General features: G+C 41.8%; 1 protein-coding gene and 1 pseudogene across 3 annotated transcripts in view; both read right to left on the reverse strand.

Moving 5' to 3' along the window:
* Positions 1-24,924, reverse strand: part of SPTSSA (serine palmitoyltransferase small subunit A) — a 188,191-nt gene that overhangs the window by 31,951 nt on the left and 131,316 nt on the right. The gene's annotated exons all lie outside the window — the stretch shown is intronic.
* Positions 11,481-24,924, reverse strand: part of LOC140640603 (uncharacterized) — a 56,042-nt pseudogene continuing 42,598 nt past the window's right edge.

Raw genomic sequence — 24,924 nt, forward strand, 5'->3', positions numbered from 1 at the left:
AGTGTTAGGAGTTGGTTGGACATTGAGGTGGTCAGGGCCAGGGCCCACAACAAGAAAATATGGAGTCAGGAAAGCTAAGAGAAGACAGCACTAACATCCTGTCTGCAACTTAGACATGATCGCATTGACATTCTGCTTTGCAGCCTTTGCAGAAATGACTTCTGCAGAACGTCCTAAAATAAGACAGTTAACCACAAAGCATTCGTCCCTATTACAGGCAATGGGGAGTGAGGACCTAAGCCTCAGATGTCAGCCCCCCAAAACCATCAGCACACGGACATCAGCCCACCAGGTAGACAGATACGTAACCAAAGCCGTGATTGGCACCACTCAGCACGTCCTGGTTGCTTAAGGTTGTTCCGCAAAAGAGCTCATTAGACCCCTAAACTCCGAAACCCCGAGAGCAACCCTCTGGGATCCCCTCCCTCTTCGGGAGCGTTGTACTATCCTCAATAGCACTCTGCTTGGCTGACCACCACTCGCATCTGATCCACCTCTTCATCCTTGCATGCATGTGACCAAGAACAGAGGGCGCTATGGGGAGAGAAATCCTGCAACAGTATCAATTTATACTCCCACCCACAGTGCATAAGAAAGCTTACTTTGCCCCGCCTAGCCAACTACCCACAATATTTTTCATCTTTATCAATCTGTTATACAACAATATGTTGTCTTTGACTACCAATGAAGTCAAGCACTTTTTCATAAATTTACTGGACATTTCTACCTCTTCTGTGCCTGCCTGCTCAGGAACATACATTGTTTTTCCAGCTGTGTTATCCCATTGGTTTTCACCTTCCACCATCTCTTGCCAAGTCCTCTCATAAACAACTGTACAGATTTATGAGATGTCCAGATGGGGTTAGAGGTGGCACCTCTGGGAATGAAGTCAGGTTTTCCTGGAAATATGAGCCAAGTAAACACGTTCCTTTGGCTTTTATCAAACCACCTCCCAGTGAAAATATTTAACCAGTCTGTAGGCAGCTATAGTATTAAATGCCAAAGTATCATTGGGAGTCAAGAGGTCAAACTTGAGGTCTAGCTCTGCCATTTAATAAACTCAGTTACCTGGGGCAATCCACTAAAATCTCTTTAAATTCCAGTGGCTTCTTCTAGCACATGACTGTAGAATGAAATGAACTAGATGGGATGTTTTCAAGATTTCTTTTTAGCAGCAGAACTGTTATGTGAGGGACACCTGGGTGGCTCAGTTGTTGAGCATCTGCTTTCAGCTCAGGGCGTGATCTTGGACGGAGTCCAGGGATCAAGTCCTGCATCAGGCTCCTTGTAGGAAGCCTGCTTCTCCCTCTGCCTATGTCTCTGCCTCTTTCTCTGTATCTCCCATGAATAAATAAATAAAATCTTAAAAAAAAAAAAAATAACTGTTATGTGAGTTCAAAATATAAAAGTCAGAGTAACTGAAGCCAAGATGGGAGACCCTAAGCCTCAGCTATAGCACATCCAGCTTGCCCCCCAGTACCCCCTGATGTACTCCTCATAGAATACTTAGAACCTCATGAGACCCAGCTTGAAAACCACTCACTGGGCTCAGAACTATCAAGTACCTCCCAGCACTACTATAGACAATGGGAATTTAAATGAAGGACGATTCTGAATCACTCTAGTATATAAACAAATGCTGCTACATTTCCTAAGGGCCTGTTTCATTTTCAGGTGCATCTAAATTTGAATATAACTTTGTAAAAACAAATTGACACAAATAACATTAGCTTCTTTAACAGAATGACTCTAGGTTAGAATGGACTCTAGGAACGCTTGAACACTTTAAATACCTAGATTTGTAAATATCTAATATTAATGTTTTATAAAATTACCTTATGGGGACCTTTGAATCAAGCCTTGCCTTAAACGTAGGGCCAAGTTTCCCCTTGATGGGATTCATCATTTATATTGTTGATTGGCTTAAGAAGACATCAACACAACAGCAGAAAACAGGCATTAGGAAGAAGGCTTAAGAAGAGTGAGGAAAGAATATCTCCAGACGGGCTACATAATTTGTGGAGCTCAGGCCAAAATGAAAACATGGAGCCCCTTGTTCGGTATTATTAAGAACTTCAAGATGGCATTAAACTACGTGTAAGATGATTCTTTTTTTTTTTTTAAGATTTTATTTATTTATTTTATTTGTTCATTTAAAGAGAGCATGTACGCGTGAGGTTGGGGGGCAGGAGCAGAGGGAGAGGGAGAGAATCTCAACAGAAAACCCAACACGGGGCTCCATCTCATGACCCTGAGATCATAACCTGAGCAGAAATCAAGAGTTGGTCGTCCAATCAACTGGCTCACCCAGGTGCCCCTATGTATAAGATGATCCTAAGGGCAAAACCTTATACAGATGGCTCGTCTGCCGGTAAAGCTGGGCTACCACCACCCCTAGGTCTAATGATGAGTTTGGCCCAGGCTCTAAAGAATAGCGATGCCTTGCATGAGCATGAATAAGAGGAAGTTAAGTTATGAGAGACTCCTAACTCTGGGAAACGAACAAGCGGTGGTGGAAAAGGAGGTGGGCAGGGGGTGGGGGTGACTGGGTGAAGGGCATTGAGGGGGGCACTTGTTGGGATGAGCACTGGGTGTTATGCTATATGTTGGCAAATTGAACTCCAATTAAAAAAAAAAAAAAGAGGAAGTTAAGTTGACCTTAGCCTCAGAAGAGCCTGGGAGCAAGGCAGTGAACCATAGAAAACCTGGTTCCTGACTCACTAAGGAGTGAGTGAACTATTCTCTGCATGTCACTGCCTTTGCATTATCCAGGAGCCTTCTGGGACTCTCCTTAAAATGGTCTCCACTTACGCTTTGGACTTTTGGAAAAGAACTTCACAGAACAGCCAAAGGAAGAGCCCAGCTTCCTCTCCAGGGGACATGTGTGGATCACAGAAGGGGAGAGCTTTGCCTAGTAGAAGAGGGTGAGCAAGAGAAATAACCACAAAATAATGTGATAAGAGCTCAGAGAGATCTGCACCCAGTGCTATGCAAATGACAATAAGAGTGTGATGGTTTCCCCTTGGGAGCCAGTCAGAAAAAACTCAGCTGGACCAAGGGGAGAATGTACAAATGACTCTGGAAGAAAGCACGGGTCTTAGCCAGTGCTTCTTCACCAGAAGAGGGACAAGTAAAGTAAGTTACCATAGGCAAACACATTCTGCTGTGGCGTTGGCTTTCAGGTATTTCAAAACGACCCTCCAAAAGTTGCCCTATCCTTACTTTGACGTAGGATATGTTTTGTTACGGTCTTGGGGAAATCATTCATTGATGGTGAATTAATGAAAGCATGTGCTTTTAGACTTCTTTGTAAAGATATTTTTCAGAATTTATGTCAGATAACTGCCAGGCCCAAAGAATGAGCCACTTAGGCTATGTATGGCAAAAGACTTCATCCTCGGTGGGCTTGAAACAATTGAGTTGACATGATTTTTGCCGAGTTTCCAAAATTTCACAAAAGATTTAAATCAACAAACGAACGTGTGTATGTGTGTGTGTTCAGTGAATAAACACTGCATGTGATGAAAGCAGATGAAGCATTCACAGCATAGCAATGCCTGCATTTCTAGTGTCACCTATACCTTTGCTTTTTGCCCCTACGTCTGTCTCAGTGGTCTCTGTTCTCTCCCATAAGAACCTGGACATCTGTCTGAGTTGCCCCAAAAAGAATACACACAATACACACACACACACAGACACACACAGACATTACAATTAAGTGAGCAACGCAGACCCAGCTACCACTCTGTAGGGGAAGCCAGGGAAAGAGGCGTGCGCCACTCACCCCAGAACAAACAACACAGCGCTTTTACTTCTCAATGTCTTTCTTCAGCTTTGGCAACTCTGGGAGTTTCTCTTGCTCCCTTTCCAGCCAGGTGCCAGTTTCCTGGCTCCTCTCATCCCTTGCACTACTCCCAACTTTCACTTTCTTACCCTCTCATTACATCAAGCTCCTCCAGTTCTGTTTCATCTCTTAATCCAAATTAATTTGGTTGGACTCATGAGAGGATCCACATTTCTTAGACGTTAGATTGATGGTCACTTTTGTCCTTGGGGTCTCCTTCTTTACCCAAAATGTCTTATCAATGTACTTATCCCAAACAAGCAAACATTGTGCATTCCCAAGAGAAATTCTGGTGAATTCAGGTATCTCTTTACAGAAGAGCAGAAGTGGTTCTTTACAGAGGTTGGAATTATGCATACTCCCCTGGGTTTCTACAGAAGTTCTTCCTGTATTTACAGAGAGGCAGCAGGACTATTGCCAGGCAAAGTTTTGCCCACAACTACAGCCTTAAGGAAATCCAGCCAGTTCTGTAAGAAATCAGAGTGGCTGTATTTGCAAGATTAGATTGTGTCTTTGCTTTGAGGTCTCAATAATTGATGGAAGAAGGTGGTATGAGCAAAATGAGTTTCCTAGAGTCTAAGCCCATTTTGGAATGTATGGGGCCAGGGGAGGAGGAGTCTTCTTGGCAGACAAGCACATCTTTTTAAAAAGCATTTCCTGGGGTGCCTGGGTGGCTCAGTCTGTTAAGTGTCTGCCTTCAGCTCAGGTCATGATCTCAGCATCCTGGGATGGAGTCTCATCAGGCTCCCTGCTCAGCAGGGATTCTGCTTCTCCCTTTGCCCTGACCCCTGCTCATGTTCTCTCTGTCTCATGCTCACTCTCTCTCTCAAATAAATTCATTTTTTTAATCTTTAAAAAAATTAAATTAAAAAAATATATGAAAGCATTTCCTGTTCCTAAAACATTTCTTACATCGAGTCCCCCCTGCGTAACCACTGCCATTGGCTTCCCATTAGCCCACAGTAGAATGACCAGAACTCAGGCCCTCCACTGTTTGACCTAACCTTATCTGTGACTAATCCCCAAAAGGATCCTCTGCTTCTTACCATCTGACTGAGCAGCCTTCTCCAGTAGGGTGGGCACTTTACTACCTCCTTGTCTTGCTCCTCTGCCTAAAATGCTTTCTCACCATCCAAAGTCTGATCCATCTGCTAAGTACATGTGTTTTTTTATTTGACTTTACCTATTTTTTTAATCCTTATTTGTGTGCAATAAGTATATATTGCTTATGTTACTTTTAAAGTTACTTTAGGGATGCCTGGGTGGCTCAGCAGTTGAGCATCTGCCTTTGACTCAGGGCCTAATCCCAGGGTCCAGGGATCAAGTCCTGCATCAGGCTTCCCATAGGGAGCCTGCTTCTCCCTCTGACTGTGTCTCTACCTCTCTCTCTGTGTCTCTCATAAATAAGTAAAAAATAAAATAAAATTACTTTAACTTATTAAAAAACATTTAGCTCAATTTTCAAAAAACACTTTATTTTTTTTTCTTAAAGATTTTATTTATTTATTCATGAGAGACACAGAGAGAGAGACAGAGAGAGGCAGAGACACAGGCAGAGGGAGAAGCAGGCTCCATGTAGGGAGCCCGATGCAGGACTCGATCCTGGGTCTCCAGGATCATGCCCTGGGCCAAAGGCAGGCACTAAACCACTGAGCCACCCAGGGATCCCCTCAAAAAACACTTTAAATCTTCTTTCCACCATAATCATCCCAATTGGGACAAACGTTAATAATAATAATAGCTAATATTTATTAATACCTACAATGAACCCACCTCTGTGCTCTGTGTTTATTTATAAATACATTATCTCATTGACTCTCCACAGCAACCCTATGAGATAGATATTCCCAATGTACAAATTAGAAAACTGAGGCTCTAAGAGGTAAAGTTATATAGCTTACACAGGTCTCCCTGCTGGCACATGTCAGAGTTGGAGTGTGAACTCAGCTGATCTCTGCTCCTTTCTTTTTTTTTAACTTTATTTATTTATTCCTGAGAGACACAGAGAGAGACTAGCGCTGAAGGCAGGCGCTAAACCACTGAGCCACCCAGGGATCCCCCCAGTCTCTGCTCTTAACCAACCATTTGCCTTGAGCTGGTCCAAAAGGCAAGGGCCAGGGATCCCTGGGTGGCTCAGCAGTTTGGTGCCTGCCTTTGGCCCAGGACGCAATCCTGGAGCCCCGGAATCAAGTCCCACGTCAGGCTCCCGGCATGGAGCCTGCTTCTCCCTCTATGTCTATCATAAATAAAATCTTCAAAAAACAAACAAACAAACAAACAAACAAAAGGCAAGGGCCATGGGCTGCTTTTGTATTGTAGATAATTGCATATTCGTTATTACTCCTACACTGTAACTTCCTTGAAAGCATTTTGGAGTTTTTCTGAGTGTCTCACACAAAACTCTACACATAATAAAGGTATTTAACCTTTCAAACAAGAAAACAGAGACCCAGAGAGGTCAAGCAACTTGCCAAAGTCCCACAGCCATTCTGACAGAGGGGATTAGAAGCCAGCAAGTCCTGAGTCAGCCCTGGTAACTTTCCACTACACACACTGTCAATATTTAATATAGGTTTATTGAATGGATTTATTTTGGGGGTTCTCTTTATCTGATACCCTTCTGGCCATATAATTTGGTCATAATTGCAAATTAGTTTGAATAATGATAATTATTGGAAACCTAAATTATTATTTGATAACTGTTTTTCAAGTAGGTTAAGTTGGCTAGATAAGAGTTAATACCTCATATAATAGAATTCTCTACCAATGCTTTTTTTATTTATGGAAAATAATTTTAAAGAATTGCAAAAAATATTGTCTGCATCAGTAGTGGTAAAAGGTTCTACATAACAAATTTGTTTATTGAAGCTGCATATCAGATGTTTATTAGAAGACACATGTTTCAAGTTAACCATCAAAGTACACCTAAATTTAAAATACTTTATGTATATGTAAGTATTCTATGACTGATATTGTTGAGAAGTTATATTTTTTGAGTTATCCACACGTGCCCCCCCCAAAAAAAAATACTGAATTGAATAATTCTGTCTGCCACAGAAACCAGAGTCTAACCCCTTTTCCACAAACAGCTAGAAACTCTGACTCTGGCCTGTGCCCCATGCAAACCTTAGACATAAGTAACCAAGGTTACTAGAATTATATAGAAAGTCCCCTTGAGGGCATACATGTAAGTGAATAAAGAGAAAACTTTCTGATCTATAAAAAAATTTACAAAGAAATACATGTTAATCATTTTGAAAATTAGTGAAGAAAGAAAAACAGAATCATTCACAATCCCATGACCAAGTGATAATCATAAACATGTTAATATATCTCCTTCCAGACTTTTCTCTATGTACACCAATGCATTTTTTCACACACAAAAAATGGGATACTTTATACAGTTTTATAAGTTGTCTTTTCTCCTTAACAGGTGGTTAATATCTTCTTACAACACTAAGTTTACATATACGTTCACTATCCACATTGTATACCACTGTATACCTGCATCACTATGTGAAATAGGTGTAGACACATGACAGTAAGACATAGGAGTAAGATGGCCTATCCGGAGGCTTTGGGCTGAGGTCCAGGGGTGAGACATTGTAACAGATGCTCTTGTTGCCCCACTTTCTTTGGATTCACTCAGAGACCCACCTACAGCTGCAGGGGACAGCTCTATAATACTTCAGAGGGTCCCCACTGGGATTGAACCCCAGTTACCCAGAGCTGACTATAGGTTTAGCCCATTAACAGAATGCATTCCTGTTACTAATCTCTTTCCCACGTGGAGAACAGATGGTACCACAAATTACCACCCCATCAAGTTATCTGTTAATTTACTCAGCATCCACCTTGGATGGCAAGGGATCCATCTCTCTGTGGTCTCCACCTCTCTTCTCCCAGTCGGATCCTCTCAGGTTTTCCCACCTCTCCACTCTGCCCCCAGAGCCCTAACTCCAACTTAATGAAAACTAAAGCTGTGAGCTGAGCTCCTGAGTCCATCCAGGCAAGGAGCATCAGATCTTGAGGAAGCTTTAGATCTTTTATAATCATTACTAGATATTCTTCAGAATAAACTATCTGCAAAACAAACAGACCCTTCTCTTGCTATCATCGGCCACATCCAATGGCACTGTATTTTGCATACTTCAGTTCTAATCCTTGCCTTACTGATTTCCTGAGTGGTCTATTAACTTAGTATTTCTCACTTTTTAAAACTTTAAGAAATGGGGCTGCATATGCAATAACATCCACAAAATTGTGGGTTTTGTTATACTGGTTATATTTTTCAACTAATTATTATAACAAAATACATCACTACTAAAATAAAAAATGCTCATGCATGTACCACCTGAAATCATCCCAGTGGTGCACATACCACAATTTGAAAAACACTATATTGAGTAAATAAAAACCACAAACTCAACATTTTAAGCAAGGCTCTCCTGTTTACTAAAATCTGTAGGCAAAAAGAAAAAGAGTACACACATAGCAGGGTTTCAGCTCTCCACTCTTCTCATGCTAGCTTCAACAACATGCTATTACACATCTTTATGCAGAACAAATATGCAAAACTAGCTTAGTGACTTGAATAAGCCATATAAATGGTCTTTTCCAAGATCTATTTTTCTTTCCAGTCAAGGGTCTTTTAGATCTAGGGGACCTGGGGAGAGAGGCCTCTCAGGGCCAAGGGGAATGGGTACTTCCAGCATGAGGGGGGCAGTGGAGTTGCCCTCACCTCATAGCCTTCCTAGTCACAGCATTATTCCAACAAAATCTCTGTATTCTGCTTTTGTCGTGCCAAATATTTCATCCCCACCAGGACAAGGGAAGAAAGTAGGACTAGCAAGAAAAAGGAAGGGATGAGAGAATCCCATCTTGCCCCTTATGAACTCCATGCTTTAAATCAGTCCCCATCACTTGCCGTCTTTCAGTTTTCAGAACAGAAAATGCTGCCAACACAGAGCACCCTGGCCATGCTGACAGATGGAGGCAGAGTTCAGACAAAACCCTTTGGAGGATGGGACCCAGCTCCTCTCTGATGACTGACATGGCATAGAAAGCAAGGAGGTATGTAGGTGGAAATGGCCTCCTGGAAGGCCCTGGAAATTAGTAAAAGAACCTGCTGCCCCCCAGTGCCTCTACCTATGGCATCCAGATGCACCATCTCACACCGGCCTCTAGCAATCATGTTTCTCCTGTATTTCAAAAGAATTAGCCAGACAGAAAACAAAGTGAATTTTTTTACCTATCAAGTATGTAAAGGCACCTCAAATTTTGTGGGATACCTTTGTGATAATAAAAGTAGTAGATGCTTCATGAGGAAATGTAATTTCCTAACCTCATATTAGGTTCTTTAAATCTGATAGGTATAAAAGAACAAGGAAAAAAAATAATATCCAAAGTTAATATCATTTTTGTTATTTTAACATTCTCTCCAGTTTTTTTCTGTGCATCCTTGCATCCTCAAAGATTGGACCATATGTTCAATTTTTATAAATATTTTAGCAGAAATATTTCATATTCCTATAGCTAAAGTATGATACGTATATTAGAGAGAACATAACAAAAATAAAGATAAAAATTAAAATAACCATTCATGATCCCACCACCTTGAGACAACAAGCATTAATATTTTTATTATCCTAGGTATAGTTTGTTTTTCTTTAATCCAAACTCATTTACTTGACTTTCTTACATACGCATCACAATTTTTTGCAAACATCATTTGTTTGTGGAGAGTTCATAATTAACTTTTTTTTTAAGGTAGGCTTGTTGAAATATACTTTCTATATAGTAAAATTCACTATTTTTAGGTACACAGCACCATGAGCTTTGACAAATATTTAGGGTTGAGTAATTGCCACCAAAATTGAGATGTTTTCATTAGCATTTTCATCACCCTAAAAAGCTCCCTCATGCCCTTGTCTGGAGTTAAGCATCATTTTGAATAGCTTATATTCTTAGGTCTACAAAAACCTGCACATAGAGGCTCAGACAGTACAGCATGTGACTCTTGATGTCAGAGTTGTAAGTTTGAGTTCTCTGTTGGGTGTAGAAATTACTTTAAAAATAAAATATTTTTTTAAAACCTGCACATAAATATTTATATCAGCTTTATTTATAATTCCCTAATATTGGAAGTAACCAAGATGTCCTTCAATGGGTAAATGGGTAAATAGATAAACTGTGGCACATATATTCAAGGGACGGTTTTTATTCAGCAATAAAAAGACATGAGTTGAATATGGTTTCACTCATATGTGGAATATAAGAAATAGTGAAAGGGACCATAAGGGAAGGGACCAAACTGAGTGGGGAAAAATTAGAGAGAAAGATAAACCATGAGAGACTCCTAACTCTGGGAAACAAACAAAGGGTTGCAGAAGGGGGGGGGGGTGGTATGACTGTGTGACAGGCACTAAGAAGGGCACTTGATGAGATGACCACTGGCTGTTATACTACATGTTGGCAAACTGAATTTAAATAAAAATTTAAAATAAATAAATAAGGTAGAGTTAAAAAAAAAAAAAAAAAGACACAAGTTGGGGCACCTGGGTGGCTCAGGCAGTTAAGCCTCTGCCTTTGGCTCAGTTCATGATCCCAGGGTCCTGGATCAAGCCCCACATCTGGCTCCCTCCTTAGTGGGGAGTCTGCTTCTCCCTCTCCCTTTGCTCTTCCCCCTACTAGTGAATGCACGGGCTTTCTCTCTCTCTCTCTCTCTCTCAAATAAATAAAATCTAAAAAAATTTTTTTAAAAAGACATGAGTCATCAAGCCACAAAATAATACAGAGAAAACTTAAATTATCTTGCTAAGTGAAAGAAGTCAGCCTGAATATCATGATTCCAATACATAGCATTCTGGAAAAGGCAATATTTAGGGACAATAAAAAGATCAGTCATTGCCAGTTCTTGGGAGAAGGAGGGGAACAGTAAATAGGTAGATAACAGGTGACTTTTAGGGCAGTGAAAGTATTCTGTATGATACTATAATGCTGGCTACATGACATTAAACATTTGGCAAAATCCATAGAACTGCACAATACAAAGAGTGAACCCTAATGTATATTAGAGACTTTAGCTAATAATAATATATTAAAATTGGTGCATCAGTTATAACAAATGAATCATACCAATATAAGATGCTAATAATACAAGAAACTCTTTGGGGTATAAGGGAATATATGGAAAATCTGCATTTTTGTTCAATTTTCCTATAAATCTAAAACTGCTCTAAAAATAAGGTACATTCATTTTATATATGTAACGTATTACAAAAGATGTCCATGTGCACAAATCAATGGTATATAAGTCAATAAGTGAACCTCTCCCTGCAAAAAAGAATCACTCTCTGAAAGACTTTCTATCAGCTTGAAATAGTCTTCTATATGGCATAAGAACTTAATAATAAACAAATAAGAGAGACTAAGAAAGCAAGAGGAAAAAAAAAGAGAGGCAGGCACAGAGAGGCATTTTATTTTATTAGATTAAAAACACAAGGAGGAAAGACGCGGGGGGGGGGGGGGGGGTGGAATCTAGAAAAGAGTTGGGCAGGGCAGCCCGGGTGGCTCAGCGGTTTAGCGCCTGCCTTTGGCCTGGGGCATGATCCTGGAGTCCCAGGATCGAGTCCCGCATCAGGCTCCCAGCATAGAGCCTGCTTCTCCCTCTGCCTGTGTCTCTGACTCTCTCTCTCTCTCTCTCAAGAAAAAATAAATATAATATTTAAAAAAAAAAAAAAGAGTTGGGCAAAGATCAGATAACAAAGAAGAGAAGCAGGTAAAGTTGGGAGGATTTCAAGAGCCCCAAAGTCAGGGCAGGAGAGATTTCTCAGGACTAGACATCTCTTCTTCTGATGACAGTGCTCTGGTACAAGGCTGGAGCCCAGAGCAGGAGGGGCTCAGGAGGTGGTGGCCCAGGGTCTAGGGCCCAGGTAGTGAGCAGCAGTATGTGGGCAATGATCCCCTTCTTGCAGGCCTCACAGATGATCTTGAAGGGTCAAGCAGGGGCACAAGCTCTGTTTCCAACAGGTTCCCAGGGTCAACCATTTAGACTCCAAGACCTGACCTTTACTGCCCATCTGCTTGTACTCATGAACCTTTGTCTCACATTTTTCCTTAGGCTCTTTGTTTTGGTTAACCTCTTAACTCAGAACAATGAAACCCAAAACCATCCCTCAGGTGATGATGAGTGCCCTGAAAGTCCTGCAGCCAGCCCAGACCACTCAGACTATTTAAGCAAAACCCCTGACTCACACCAGTGCAGATTGGGAAGTGACACCCTAGAATGACTGGTAATTGCCTTCACCTCATTATAACACTAAAACCTCCACTGGAGGAGGAGCCTCTGCCTCATTTACATTACCATACAATGTGTGTGGACATGTTTCTTTAAGGTGCATGCAGGGCCTTATACTGGCCTCTACATAGGATGACAAGGCTTCCCTCTAAATATTCATCCTAACCCTAAACAAAAGGTACCCATTCATCCCCCCCTACTGGGGAGTCACAGCTTTGGAAGCCATTCCAGTGATCTCATTGTTTGCTGCAAATAATGGGTTTTTTTGTGCAATGACAATTCACCTGGTGCAAGTTCTATGACTCACCAAGGAGAAAACTCACGTTGATTTCATTACACCAGTACCGGGTTGGGCAACAGGTCACCGAGCAAACCTTCAGAACAGGGACCTTTGGGGGGCCACCCTTAGGGAACCCATTCTTCAAACGTCATAGCATCACTAAAAGTGATGAAGTTACAGGAACAGAGAGCAGTGCAGAGGACAGACCGAATCCCAGCACAGAGGTCAAGGCTGAGACAGTGGAAGCAGGAGGAAGTGCCTCTCCACTGACATTCCCTGCCTTGGGGCCCAGCTCCTCCAATCGGGGGCACTGTCACTGAATAACAAGTGGTTATGTGCCCTGGGAACTCCTGCTTCTTGCAAACCTGCTGCTTTCTGGCTGCCTCGAGCTACTTACGCTGTAAGCAGAGAGAGTTAGGGGTCCCCAGAAAAAGAAAGATGAAACATAGCTTTTGTGACACAAGAGAAGTCATTTTAGGCCTCTAGCTATTTTCCATGATCTATGCCCTACTTGCCCAAACACACTTCTCTTGTAGAAGTTTCTGGAAGGTGTCAGTATTACAAAAAATGCAAAAACCACGATAGTTAAGGATTTTAAGGGAACAAAGGGAATGCAAAAACAGTCTCCAACAGGCCAGGAAATAGGATATCACAGACAACAAATCAGTGGTAAAATTCCCAGTGTTATTTCAAGAGTAAGCAAGACCCTGCATTCCTTATCCAAGATAAGGAACCCAAGACCCTAATCCGGTTATACGGGCTCTCAGAGCATGCCCACAACCCCTTCTCCTGGTCCCAAGATTACCTCTGCTTCATTATAAAGTCTCCACCCTAGGAGGAACACAAGCTTCATTAACGTAAGAATGCAGTAGCTAGCCACGTTTTCTAAGCAGGCCTGTGCCTACTTATACCCTCCTGCCTTTACCACTGTGACAAATCTCCCCTTTCTGAATATTCATCCGAAAACCTAAGTTTAAAAAGCTGCTCACCCCTGCTTGAGGAGTCACCGCTTTGGAAGTTATTACTGTGATCTCCTTATTTGTTACAAATAAAGTCTCCTTTGTGTGACAACCCCACCTGGGGTATCTCTACCTGTAACTCACAGAGGAGCTAACTCACATTAGTTCGCTTACAATACGTCATCTCTGATGAAGGTAAATTGCACTCCTCTGTGATCCTGGCCTCCCTGAGCAGCTCCTCCTGGGTCAGCGGCCACCCACACTGGGGCCTCTCCCACCGCCAGGACTGGCCCTGCGGTTCTGTATACGCTCAGTCGGAGACTGACCCATGAACTTCAGACTGTCAGAGCCATCATCGTGTAGTTCAGAGCCATCATCGTGTAGCCCTGGCCATAGCGGTGCCTCTTCTTCTTGGGCTTCCAGACAGCTGCCGGCAGAGCTGACCTTTGGAGGTCTCAAGCTCTTGGGAGGCCCCTCACAGGTTTGGTGACTATCAGTGCTTCCTTCCTGGCCCTTCAGCTTCTCAGCACTAATGTCAAACCCAGGACCCACTTCGTCCACTGTGTCTGATGGTCCTCTTGATGCTCAGCATCTCCAGATTCCTCTGTGAAACCCCCAGAAGTCATCTAGTAGAACTCTTCTGCCTCCAGCCCAGAAAGCTGGTTCCTTGAAGTCAGACCGCCTTCCTTCCCAGACTGCAGTACCACCAGTGGCCCCGCACCCAGATCAGTCGGGCAGAGGAGCAAAGGCAAAGTCCCAAGGTGAGCTCAGCATGTTATGTCAAAGGACATAGGGCTAAGGTAAAGCAATGGAGAAAGGGAAGTTAAAGGAGGTAAGATCACAAAGACACCTAGGGCCAAATCACTTAGGCCTGGGTAGGGACTTCAGACTCTAAGAGTGATGGGAAGCCACTGGAGGACTTTGAGCAGAAGTGAGTTGTGCTTGATTTACATTTTACTCTAGAAAATGTTTAGCTAACAATCTGTAGGAGGATATGATAGGCAGCATCTAAAGTGGTTCCCAACAATTTCTGCCTCCTCATGTGAGTGCCATGATATTATGACTTTTATGTGAGACCGAATTCAATCACCAACGGCCAATTAATTAATAAACCATGGCTACGTAGTAAAGCTTCCTTCACAAAAACCCAAAAGGCTCAAGTTCAGAGAAGTTCTGCGTGTGGGAACACGTGCAAGTGCTGAGAGATTGGAACCTTGGAGATGACAAGGAAGCTCTGCACCCTTCTCAGGCACTTTGCCCTAAGCATCTCTTCCACCTAGCTGTTCCTGAGTTATATCTTTTATAAGAAACCATTAATCTAATAAATAAATGCCTTCCTGAGTTCTAGAAGCCTCTCAAGCAAATTAATTAAACTGGAGGAGGGAGTGGCAGGAACTTTCGCTTTATAGCGAGTTGGTCAGAAGCATAGGTGACAACCTGGATTTGTGATTGGCTCCTGAAAGCACAGTTGTTTTCTCTGAACCCTTAGCTTGTGTGTAGGATCTGATGCTATCTCCAGGTGCAGTCATACCTCAGAGATATTGTGGTTTTGATTTCAAACCCACAGCAGTAAAGCAAATATCCCAATAGTTACTCAAGTGGATTTTTTGGTTTCCCAGTGCATATAAAAGTGATGCTTATACTACACCACAGTCTGTTTTAAGCGTGCAATAGCATTATGTCCTCAATTTTTTTTTTACATTCCTCAATTTAAAAATACTTTATTGCAAAAAAAATGCTAACCATCATCTGAGCTTTTAGTGAGTCATAATCACTGATCACAGATCACCATAAAAAAACAGAATAGTGAAAAATTTGAAATATTACAAGAATATCAAAATGTGACACAGACACAAAGCAAGCAAATGCTGTCGGGAAAATGATGCTAATGGACTTAGTTAACACTGGGTGGCTACACACCTTCAGTTTGTAAAACACATGGATGCCTGGGTGGCTCAGCCGTGGAGTGCCTGCCTTCAGCTCTAGGCGTGATCCCGGAGTCCCAGCATCGAGTCCCACATCAGGCTCCCTGCAGGGAGCCTGCTTCTCCCTCTGCCTATGTCTCTGCCTCTCTCTATATATGTCTCTCATGAATAAATAAATAAAATGTTTTTGAAAAATTGTAAAAAACATAAAAATTTTAAAATAAGATTTAAAAAAAAGCAAGCAGTATCTGCGAAGTGCAATAAAGCAAAGCACAGTAAAATGAGGTATGCCTATAGATAGTGTCAGAGCTAAGCTACGCTGTACAACACCGGGCTGGTGTCACAGAATTGAGGTATGTGGAGAACCTACACATCTGTCGTTTGGAAGGGTTTGATTGTGGCAGTTTTGTGAGAGTAAAGGAGCGACAGACACAAGAGGAAGTAAGCTTCTCCTTACAGTGCCCTCTTCTAATCCTCTCCCCTTGAGCGAGGGCTGGGTCTAGGTACTTGCTTCTGACAAGTAGAATACCGCAAAAGTAATTCCAGGCCACTTCGGAGATGAGGTTACAAAAGACCCTGACTTGGTTCTTACTCAGCCTTGCACGCTTGCTCTCCCTCTCAGAGCCCTCGCCTGGGGGAAGCCAGCTGCCTGGTTGAGACAAGGCTTCTGGAGAGGTCCCCCTGACCCCGACGACGGCTGTCTACAGCCAATACCCAGCGAGGGCCTGAGGCCTTCTAACAGCAAAGTGAGCAAACTCAGAAGGGGTTCACCCCAGGGGAATTTTGAGATGAAGGCAGCTCAGCCAACCCCGAGATGGCAACCTCCTGAGAGACCCAGAGTCAGAGGGCCCTGCAAAGCTGGGCCTGGATACCTGACCCTCAGAACACCTCCTGAGGTGGTAACTGTTTGTTGTTCTAAGCATCTAGTTATGGGGTAACTTGTCGCGCAGCAGTAGATAACCAACAGAGAAGGGAAGTTGGAAAGCAGGAAGACAGGGTTTCATAGGGCCGTGAAGTGGCCCATTTCTCCTGGGGTGAAGGCAGTTTGCACTAGTGCGAAGCAGTGGCTTTGGAGAGACCTAGTTGCACTGAAGATGACTTTTGCAAACTACCACTTAGCGATCACTGAACAAATGTTTATACCATTTCTACTCCTTCATAAGAATTAGCCTAAGCAAGGGACTAGAATTTCTGGAAAGACTGAACTAATTGACCCAATTTAGGAGATGCCATGATCCAGTGAAAAGCTGTGTGGCAGAGTCCAAATGACACAAAAATACCTATATACCTGTTATGGGTTGAATTGCATTCCCCTGTCGCCCCCCAAAAACGTGGTGTGGAAGCCTTAATCTTGCATGCCTCACATGTAACCTTATTTGGAAGTAGAGTCCCTGTAGATATAACCAAGAGAATACATTTCTGAGACTTAAAGCCTCTCAGTTTGGGACACTTGGGTGGCTCAGCGGTTTAGCTCCTGCCTTGGGCCCAGGGCATGATCCTGGAGTCCCAGGATCGAGTCCCGCATCGGGCTCCCAGCATAGAGCCTGCTTCTCCCTCTGCCTGTGTCTCTGCCTCTCCCTCTGTGTGTCTCTCATGACTAAATAAACACAAATCTTAAAAAAAAAAAAAGCCTCTCAGTATGTGGTACTTTGTTACCGTGGTCTTAAGAAACTAAGACAATAAGCTGTAAATGATCTTTCTTCTCCACCCCATCGCATTTCTAGGTTGTAAGATACTAAAGCCAACCATCAGATCTCAACCTTTAGCACCAACACAGCTGTACATTCTTAAAGACGGTTCGGGAATGCTTCATGGCAATGACAATGATGATTTACTTTTTTTTGTTGTTGCTTCCAATACACAAAAGATGAGTCTGTGCCGAACCCATCAGAAATCTTTTCAATTATGGCTAATGGGTGATCAGCCTCTGGTTCGTTCCACGGCAAATGAGGCTACGAAGAAGTTATCAGTAAGGGATTTATGTTTTAGTAGCATGTTTAATTATGATACAACCACAATCGTCTCTTACACAGGAATTTAGCATGCAAGATTTACAGCTTTTAGCACAATTTTGGCCTTTGTTGTCTCAAAGAGCCTGGTTTCTGAAGTTTTATTAGACTATCAACCTCTGTTAGATTGTGTCAGGCTGCCCCCTACTGATTTGGTCTCATAATCTCATCTGGGCTGCTACTGTTTTGGGTTGGTTTTCGGAATGTGTTTTTTACCAGGGCCCCTAGAACTGCCCACCATTTAGCCTCCAAAGAACACAGAGAACACTGGAACTGTGGAGGGATGGAGGGGGCTTTTTTTTTTTTTCTTTTAACAGAACCTGAACAACCACTGTATATATATATATAATATTATATATATATATATATGGGTTTTTTTGTTTCAAAATACATCAGCTGATCGGCTTAAGCTTGCAAGAGAAATTAAATTTCCAGAATAAGAACCAGATTCTTTTCTTTCTCATTTCTTGAGGGCAGCAAACGCCTTCGAGAGATATCCTCTCTTTTCATGATATGACAACAGGGAAATTTTTTTTTTTTTTTTAAGAAAAGCCAATGAAATTTTAACTTATCCAACCAGCCAGAGGAAAGCAATATTACAAAAGGCACCTCAAAGGAAGGGTAGGATTTCTTTTCCGCTTCAAAGGTGCTGCTGTGTGATGCTGTGAAAAGGTGTCCCCACCCTCCCTGGGGTGGGGGGGGGCCATGCTGGAGCTCAGCAAACACCTACATGAACCTCCCTCAGCCTCCTGTCCGCCGTCACTCCTTTGCTGGCCCACTGCTGGGCACATGGATGGGGCCAGCCAGGAGGAAGGTGACAGAGGTTAGGGAAAGGGTATAGTAATGTTTTAGTAATGAAGAAATAAGGAACCTGGAAATTAGTATTTGAGCTTTTTTTTAAGATTTTATTTATTTATTTGAGAGACAGCGAGAGAGAGAGAGAGAGAGAGCATGCCTAGCAGAGAAAGGGACAGATGGAGAAGCAGACTCCCCAATGAGTGGGGAGCCCAATGCAGGACTTGATCCTGGGACTCAATCCCAGGATTCCAGGATCATGACCTGAGCCAAAGGCAAAGGCTTAACTGACTGAGCCACCCAGGCACCCCAAGTATTGGGCTTATCACACAAATCTGTTCTCAAGGTATTTGGGGGGCCTCCAAAAGCAAAAGCTAATCACTAAGAACAAACCCCAACCTGCATCATTCCACTTGTACCAACCAGTGTTGTTCTTCCTCCAAGCCTTCCCTATGGATGTCTAACTAATCTGATTCTCAGAGCTATACTTCTGTGACCACATGCAGCCTCCTTCCATGGATCTGTGGCATTCTGGCATACATAGCAGTCTTGTAACTAGCTCCCAGGAGAGTCTGGCTTCCTGTGATCCCTCTGTCACTACCTGGGGCTTTGTTCAGAGTCCTGAGCCACATGTGCATTCCTTTATCACCTCGGTAACTGCCTTGTGTCTTGTGCTGCTTGGGCTGGAAGCCCCTGGAGAGGGCAAGTAGAGGAGCATTCTTTTTCCCTCCCTGCACTGTTCAGGGCTTCATAGCCTGTGCTGGAGGGGTGCTCCCTCCTAGGGGTTACAAAGGAGGGTAGGGATGGAGGTGCGGGTGGGAAATGTCAGTGGAGAGGGTTTAGCCTTATTGCAGTATGCCAGACAAATTCAAAACCTAGTCCATAAAAGATTTCTTTATCATGCATGGTCCGAGAGAATAGCCCAGCTGCTATCTTTGGCTATCCTCCATTCCTCACGCTTATTCATAAAATCTTTAAAGAAGGCCATGTGCTGCTTTCTCACAGAGCAGACCAAGTTGTGCTCCAACCCAGAATGAAGTTGGATTTAGATGCAGGTAGCTAGAAGGGCCCTGAAGGGTCTGTCTGTCCTCTCTCCTCTAAATCCCCCTATCTGACTGTACCCACCATGAATCAATAAATCACATGCTGAGTCTCTCTACAGGCCCAACACCATGTCAGAAGCATGCCAGAAGTACACAAAAGCGTACTACACTAAACTTCTGGTATTCATGGATTTACCTCTCGCAGCAGTCTGAGAAACTCATGATCTAAAGCAATTTGTCTTTTGCTGAGGCCCAGATCTGAATGGTAAATAGCAAGACACCAATGTTTGGGAGACAGTCACTTGGTAACTAAGCCCAGTTAGTCTAGTTAGCTAGCGACCCTAAAAACACAATGCCATTATTATTTTCTTAATTTACCATATGCCTGGTACTGTGCTAATTACTTCTTACATATTATCCCATTTAACCATGATTATGACCACTTTATCCCCACTTTATAGATTAAAAAAGCTGAGATTCAAAGAGGTCAAAGAATATACTCAAGATCATATAACTAGTCGCTGTGATTGAGCAAGACTACAGAGCTAGTTCATTTGATTGAGAAGATGATATGGCTAGTTAGTATGATTTAAGCAAGATCACAGAGCTACTTAGTGTGATTGAGAGAGATCACAGAGCCAACTGACCAGGGACTGACCCCAGGTATGACTTACTCTGCAGTTCCAGCAGTTAATCATGTCACTTCTACATCCTATGTTATACTCACTCCAGGCAGGCAGCAATGATGATGAAGCCATCAGAATTTTGTCACCATGTGAAAAGTGGCTCTAGGTGCTAGAGATACCTTTAGTGAACAGTGAAAAGAGTGGTGTGAGAATACACAAAGATTACGCTTGTCTCTGGATAGAAACATAAATCTAGAAAAGGCCAGGAGCCTGAGTTAAAACAATTACACTTTTCTGAATTAGAGAATTTTGAAAAGATCTGAGATGCTAAGTGCTTTACACACAGAAATAGAGGTCTATATACAGCTGTGTATGTTTGTGAATATTAATACAGATACAGATAAGACATATTTCCTGCTCTCCAGAATAGAACACAATTAGCATATTGTGAGAAAGAAGTTAGAAACTAAAGTATATAGTGGTGGCTATGTACTAAAGATGCTCAGGAACAGAAGTCTGTGGAAGCATTCGGAGAATGTACCTAGAGATGAAGTAAAACTGGAGTCAGGCCTTAAATGATGAACACAATTTAGATGGGTGAAAGGAAAAAGGAGAATGTTCACGCAGGCAAACAAACTCAGACTCAGGGAGATCCTCAAAATGAGCATAAACAGCACAGGGAATTTCAATCTAGATCAAAAGCCCAATGGGGGCAGGAACTGTGTCTCAGCTTGTTGTACAGTTATATCTCCAAAGACTTGCATGTGGCAGGCACTCAGAAACTATTTGGTGAGAAAGAAATAAAAGAAAGAAAGAAAAAGAAAAAGGAAAGAAAGAAAGAAGAAAGAAAGAAAGAAAGAAAGAAAGAGAAAGAAAGAAAGAAAGAAAGAAAGAAAGAAAGAAAGAAAGAAAGAAAGAAAGAAAGAAAGAAAGAAGAAAGAAAGGAAGGAAGGAAAGAAGGAAGGAAGGAAGGAAGAAAGAAAGAAAGAAAGAAAGAAAAGAAAAGAAAAGAAAAGAAAAGAAAAGAAAAGAAAAGAAAAGAAAAGAAAAAAAGAAGTGGGAAAAAAAGAAGTGGGAGAAGGGGGAAGGGGGCACAAGAGAGAACCCAGATGATGAAAGATAGAACAGAGAGTAGAAACGTAGAAAGCAGAAATGTCTGTCCACAGAAAGTATGTGTGTTGGTTATGAAGGGAAATCAGCTTGGTAAGAGTGTGTGGAGCAAGGGTAGGAAGAGCCTTGAGCAAACAAAGTCAGGACACAGTCAGAAGTAGTAGGCAAGATAGAGCCAGATGGAAAACCCAAGTGTTCCAGAGCTTCCAGAGAAGCATGTTAAAAGCCATGGAATATGAATGGCTTCATATTGAATGGGCTAAACTGGAGAAGACAGGCCAGAGGGGGATAGAACCTTTAGGGAGCCATCATGGCAGTCCAAACACAAGAAAAGATGAGAGTTTGACCTATAGGAGTGGCAGGAGGAACAAGAGAAGGGATGAAAAACTGAAGAACCTGTTGAAGAGGCAAAATCTATTCAATGCTGCTAACAGTTGAGACAATGGAGATAAATGGAAAGAAATAGGTCAAAATTTCAATTGGAGGGCCTGAGAGAGTAATAGTAGCATGCTTATAATAAGGGAAGTGAACCTGTTTTAAGATGAAGACAGGGAGATGCTAAACTCAGTATGTAATTTAAAAGCTCAAATATTATAAAACTATAAATAACATCCTGCACAATAGAGAGTTCAAGAATTTGCTCATGGTTTCATACATGGGTATGTTTGTAGGGTAAACAAATATGGTATAGCCACTAAGAAATTTTTTTTTAATTTATTTATTTGAGAGAGAGAGAGTGAGAAAGCGTGCGCATGCATAAGTGGAAGGAGGGGCAGAGAGAGAATCCCAAACAAATTCCCCACTGAGCATGGAGCCCAACTCAGGGTTCAATCTCACGACCCCAAGATCATGACCTGAGCCAAAACCAAGACGTAGTTGCTCAACCAACTGCATCACCCAGACACCCCAGTCACTAAGCAATTTTAATTGAACTACAGAATTTTTTAATTAAAAGAAACAAAAGATATCTTTATACAATATACAGTATATATGTTCCAAACAGTCTACAGCAGGGTTTTTCCACCAGCATCTGTTTGAATAACTTCTATTGAAAATACCTTACTTCTCTTTCTGAGTGACTGACTCTGTTTTTTAAAGTTTTTCATGATGTTGGTATATTTTGGCAAAACAAAGCTCATCTTAAGCATAAATTCAACAATCTTACAAGACAGATGAGGAAGACATTGCTACTTTTCCAATATCCACTTTTCCCTTCTTCTTTAGGAAAAAAAAAAAATCAGTGGGACAACTGACTACCCAAAATAAAGACTACCTTCCCCAGACTCACCTTCCAATGGGTTAGCCATGTGACCTAGCTCTAGGAAAGGAGTAGAAGGGATATGAGAATTCCAGGTCATGCCCTTAAATGAAAAGACCTTCCCTTACACTTGCTTCTTTTTCCTCCTTCTCACTGACTGTAATATGAGTGGGATGCTGGCAGCTGGAACAGCCATCTTGAATAAAATGAAGCTGCATGTTGAGGATGGTGAACCAACAAGAGAAAAGGAGCCCAAGACCATGGTAATTGTATAAACACATATGCTTACCTTCTTAGTCCTGATCTGCCTCAGAAAGAATTAAACTTCTATTTTGCTTAAGCCATTTTGTTGGGATTTCCTTTAAAACAGCCAAATTACATTATAATTATTCTCTGCATCTGTCATTTACTAACAAGTTGCTTAACTTCTCTGAGCTTCAGTTTCTTCATCTGTAAAACTTAGCCTACTCTGTAGAGTTACAGAAGAAATTAAATGAGATAATGTGTATTAATCTACTTAGCACAGTGAGTACTCCATAAATTGTAGTTAAATTGTTACTACTAATAATAGTTGATATGAAGATTTGCAATCTCAATAATAAATCCAAATAGCTACAATTCCTTAGTAGTAAAAAAAAAAAAAAAAGTTACTACATTTTAATATAGTAATTGAGGACTAGTTTATTAGTCTGAACAACTCTGACACAGAGTAAATATCTTCATTTCATAGTCAAGAGACCCAGAAAATTATAGAAACTACAAACTCTGGCAGCCCCAGTGGCCCAGGGGTTTAGCACCGCCTTCAGCCCAGGGCCTGATCCTGGAGACCCGGGATCGAGTCCCACGTCGAGCTCCCTGCATGGAGCCTGCTTCTCCCTTTGCCTGTGTCTCTGCCTCTCTCTCTCTCTCTCTTTCTCTCTCTCTCTCTCTCTCTCTCTCTCTGTCATGAATAAATACATAAAATCTTTTTAAAAAAGGAAAAAGAAAGAAAGAAACTACAAACTCAGGGGCATCTGGGTGGCTCAGTTGGTTAAGCGGTTGCCTTTGGCTCAGGTCATGATCCCAGGGTCCTGGGATTGAGCCCCACATTGAGCTTCACATCAGTTCCTTCCTCAGCAAAGAGTGTGCTTCTTCTCCCTTCCCCCCTGCCGCCCCCCCCCCCGCCTTGCACTCTCTCTTTTTCTCTCAAATAAATAAATAAAATATTTTTATTTTAATTAGGAAAAAAGAAACTACAAACTCAGAGCAAAACAATAAGTAAGTGGTAAAATTTCAATTAATTTTATATCCCTCACTCCCTTGAGGCTCAATCATTTGAACAAGCAATAGGACAGAGGTGTGTGTGTGTGTGTGTGTGTGTGCGTGTGTGTCAAATACTACCCAAGAATCTCCCTGGATCTTTTCAACCTCAAACAGCCTATGCTGCTAGAACACACAAAGGTCAGCACCCTGGGGAAGAGCTGCTCTTTATGCAGAGGCTTTTCCATCACTATTCCTCCAGATGTCCTTCCGGCACTTTGCAAGCCTCTCATTAATTGAGAATCATGAGTGTTTTCTTTTCCTTCTATGTGAGGGAAAATCTAGCTACACAGAACCTAGCCCACCAGTCATTGTTCTAACATCCCCTGTATAATTACTCCATCTCAACAGTTTCACCATTTTTTTTTTCTTCACACAGCTGAAGTCCCATCAGAGGGATAGCAACCTCAAGAATGCTGCTGAGGTCTCTCTCTCTCTCTTTTTTTTTTTTTTTTCAAAGACTTACTTTTACTTAGGCTATAAAAAGCCATAAGAGACATTAAGCATAAATATCTGAGAATGGATGAAAGGTTGGAGGAGGGAAGGAAAGAAACTAACGTGATGCAATGAAAAAAAGCTCCTTCAAATTAACCATATCTTCTAATAGAATAAAGAAAATTCTCTATTGGGGTGCCTGGGTGGCTCAGTTGGTTGGGCTTCTGCCTCCGGCTGGTGTTGTAATCCCAGAGTCCTGGGATTGAGTCCTGCGTTCCTGTGTTCCAGCGTTCCAGGACTCCCTGCTCAGTGGTGAGTCTGCTTCTCCCTCTCTCTTGGCCCCTCCCCCTAATCTCTCTCTCTCTCTCTCTAATAAATAAAATCTTCTTAAAAAAATCTGTTATGGGAAAAAGTCATGAAAAGAACAATGGAGTCATTGAAAGAAAACTGGGTTTTGAAAGAAAATTTTTTAATAAAACAAAGGCATTCTCATTGCAAAACATATTCCATTCCTAAAAGAATGAAGTAAGAAAATCTTCCTCACTTTTGACTTCCCAGCTCAACTCCCAAGAACTAAATATGCCTCATAATTTCTTATGTATCCTTCTAAAAACTGTCCTGCATTACAAGAATACAATGTGTATGGAATAATTATATATGTCTTCTTCTTGCATTATTTCTAAAACTGCCAATGAAAAAATTACTTTTAAAATACTGATTCTTAAAGCGAAAGTCCCTGCTAACAAAAAGTAAAAGCTTCACCAACAGCAATCTCAGGCCTTCACAAGAGTCAGCAAAAGTCCAGGTACTCTGTGAAACAGAAATCATCAAATGCTTCAAAATATTTAATTTCCTATTCCAGGAAAGTGAAACAGGTGTAATTAAAATAACACTTTTTTAATTAAGTGACCTCTCTTGACCAACCATCTGTGAATAATTCAGATTTCCCCCTTATTATTACTGTAAAATTAAAACGAGGTCATATAAACAGGAAGATCCTCTCTAACTATCTTTAAGCACCAGCAATATATATTTTCCACCA

This window comes from Canis lupus, chromosome 9 (assembly GCF_048164855.1).
Source record: "Canis lupus baileyi chromosome 9, mCanLup2.hap1, whole genome shotgun sequence".
Lineage (NCBI taxonomy): Eukaryota > Metazoa > Chordata > Mammalia > Carnivora > Canidae > Canis > Canis lupus.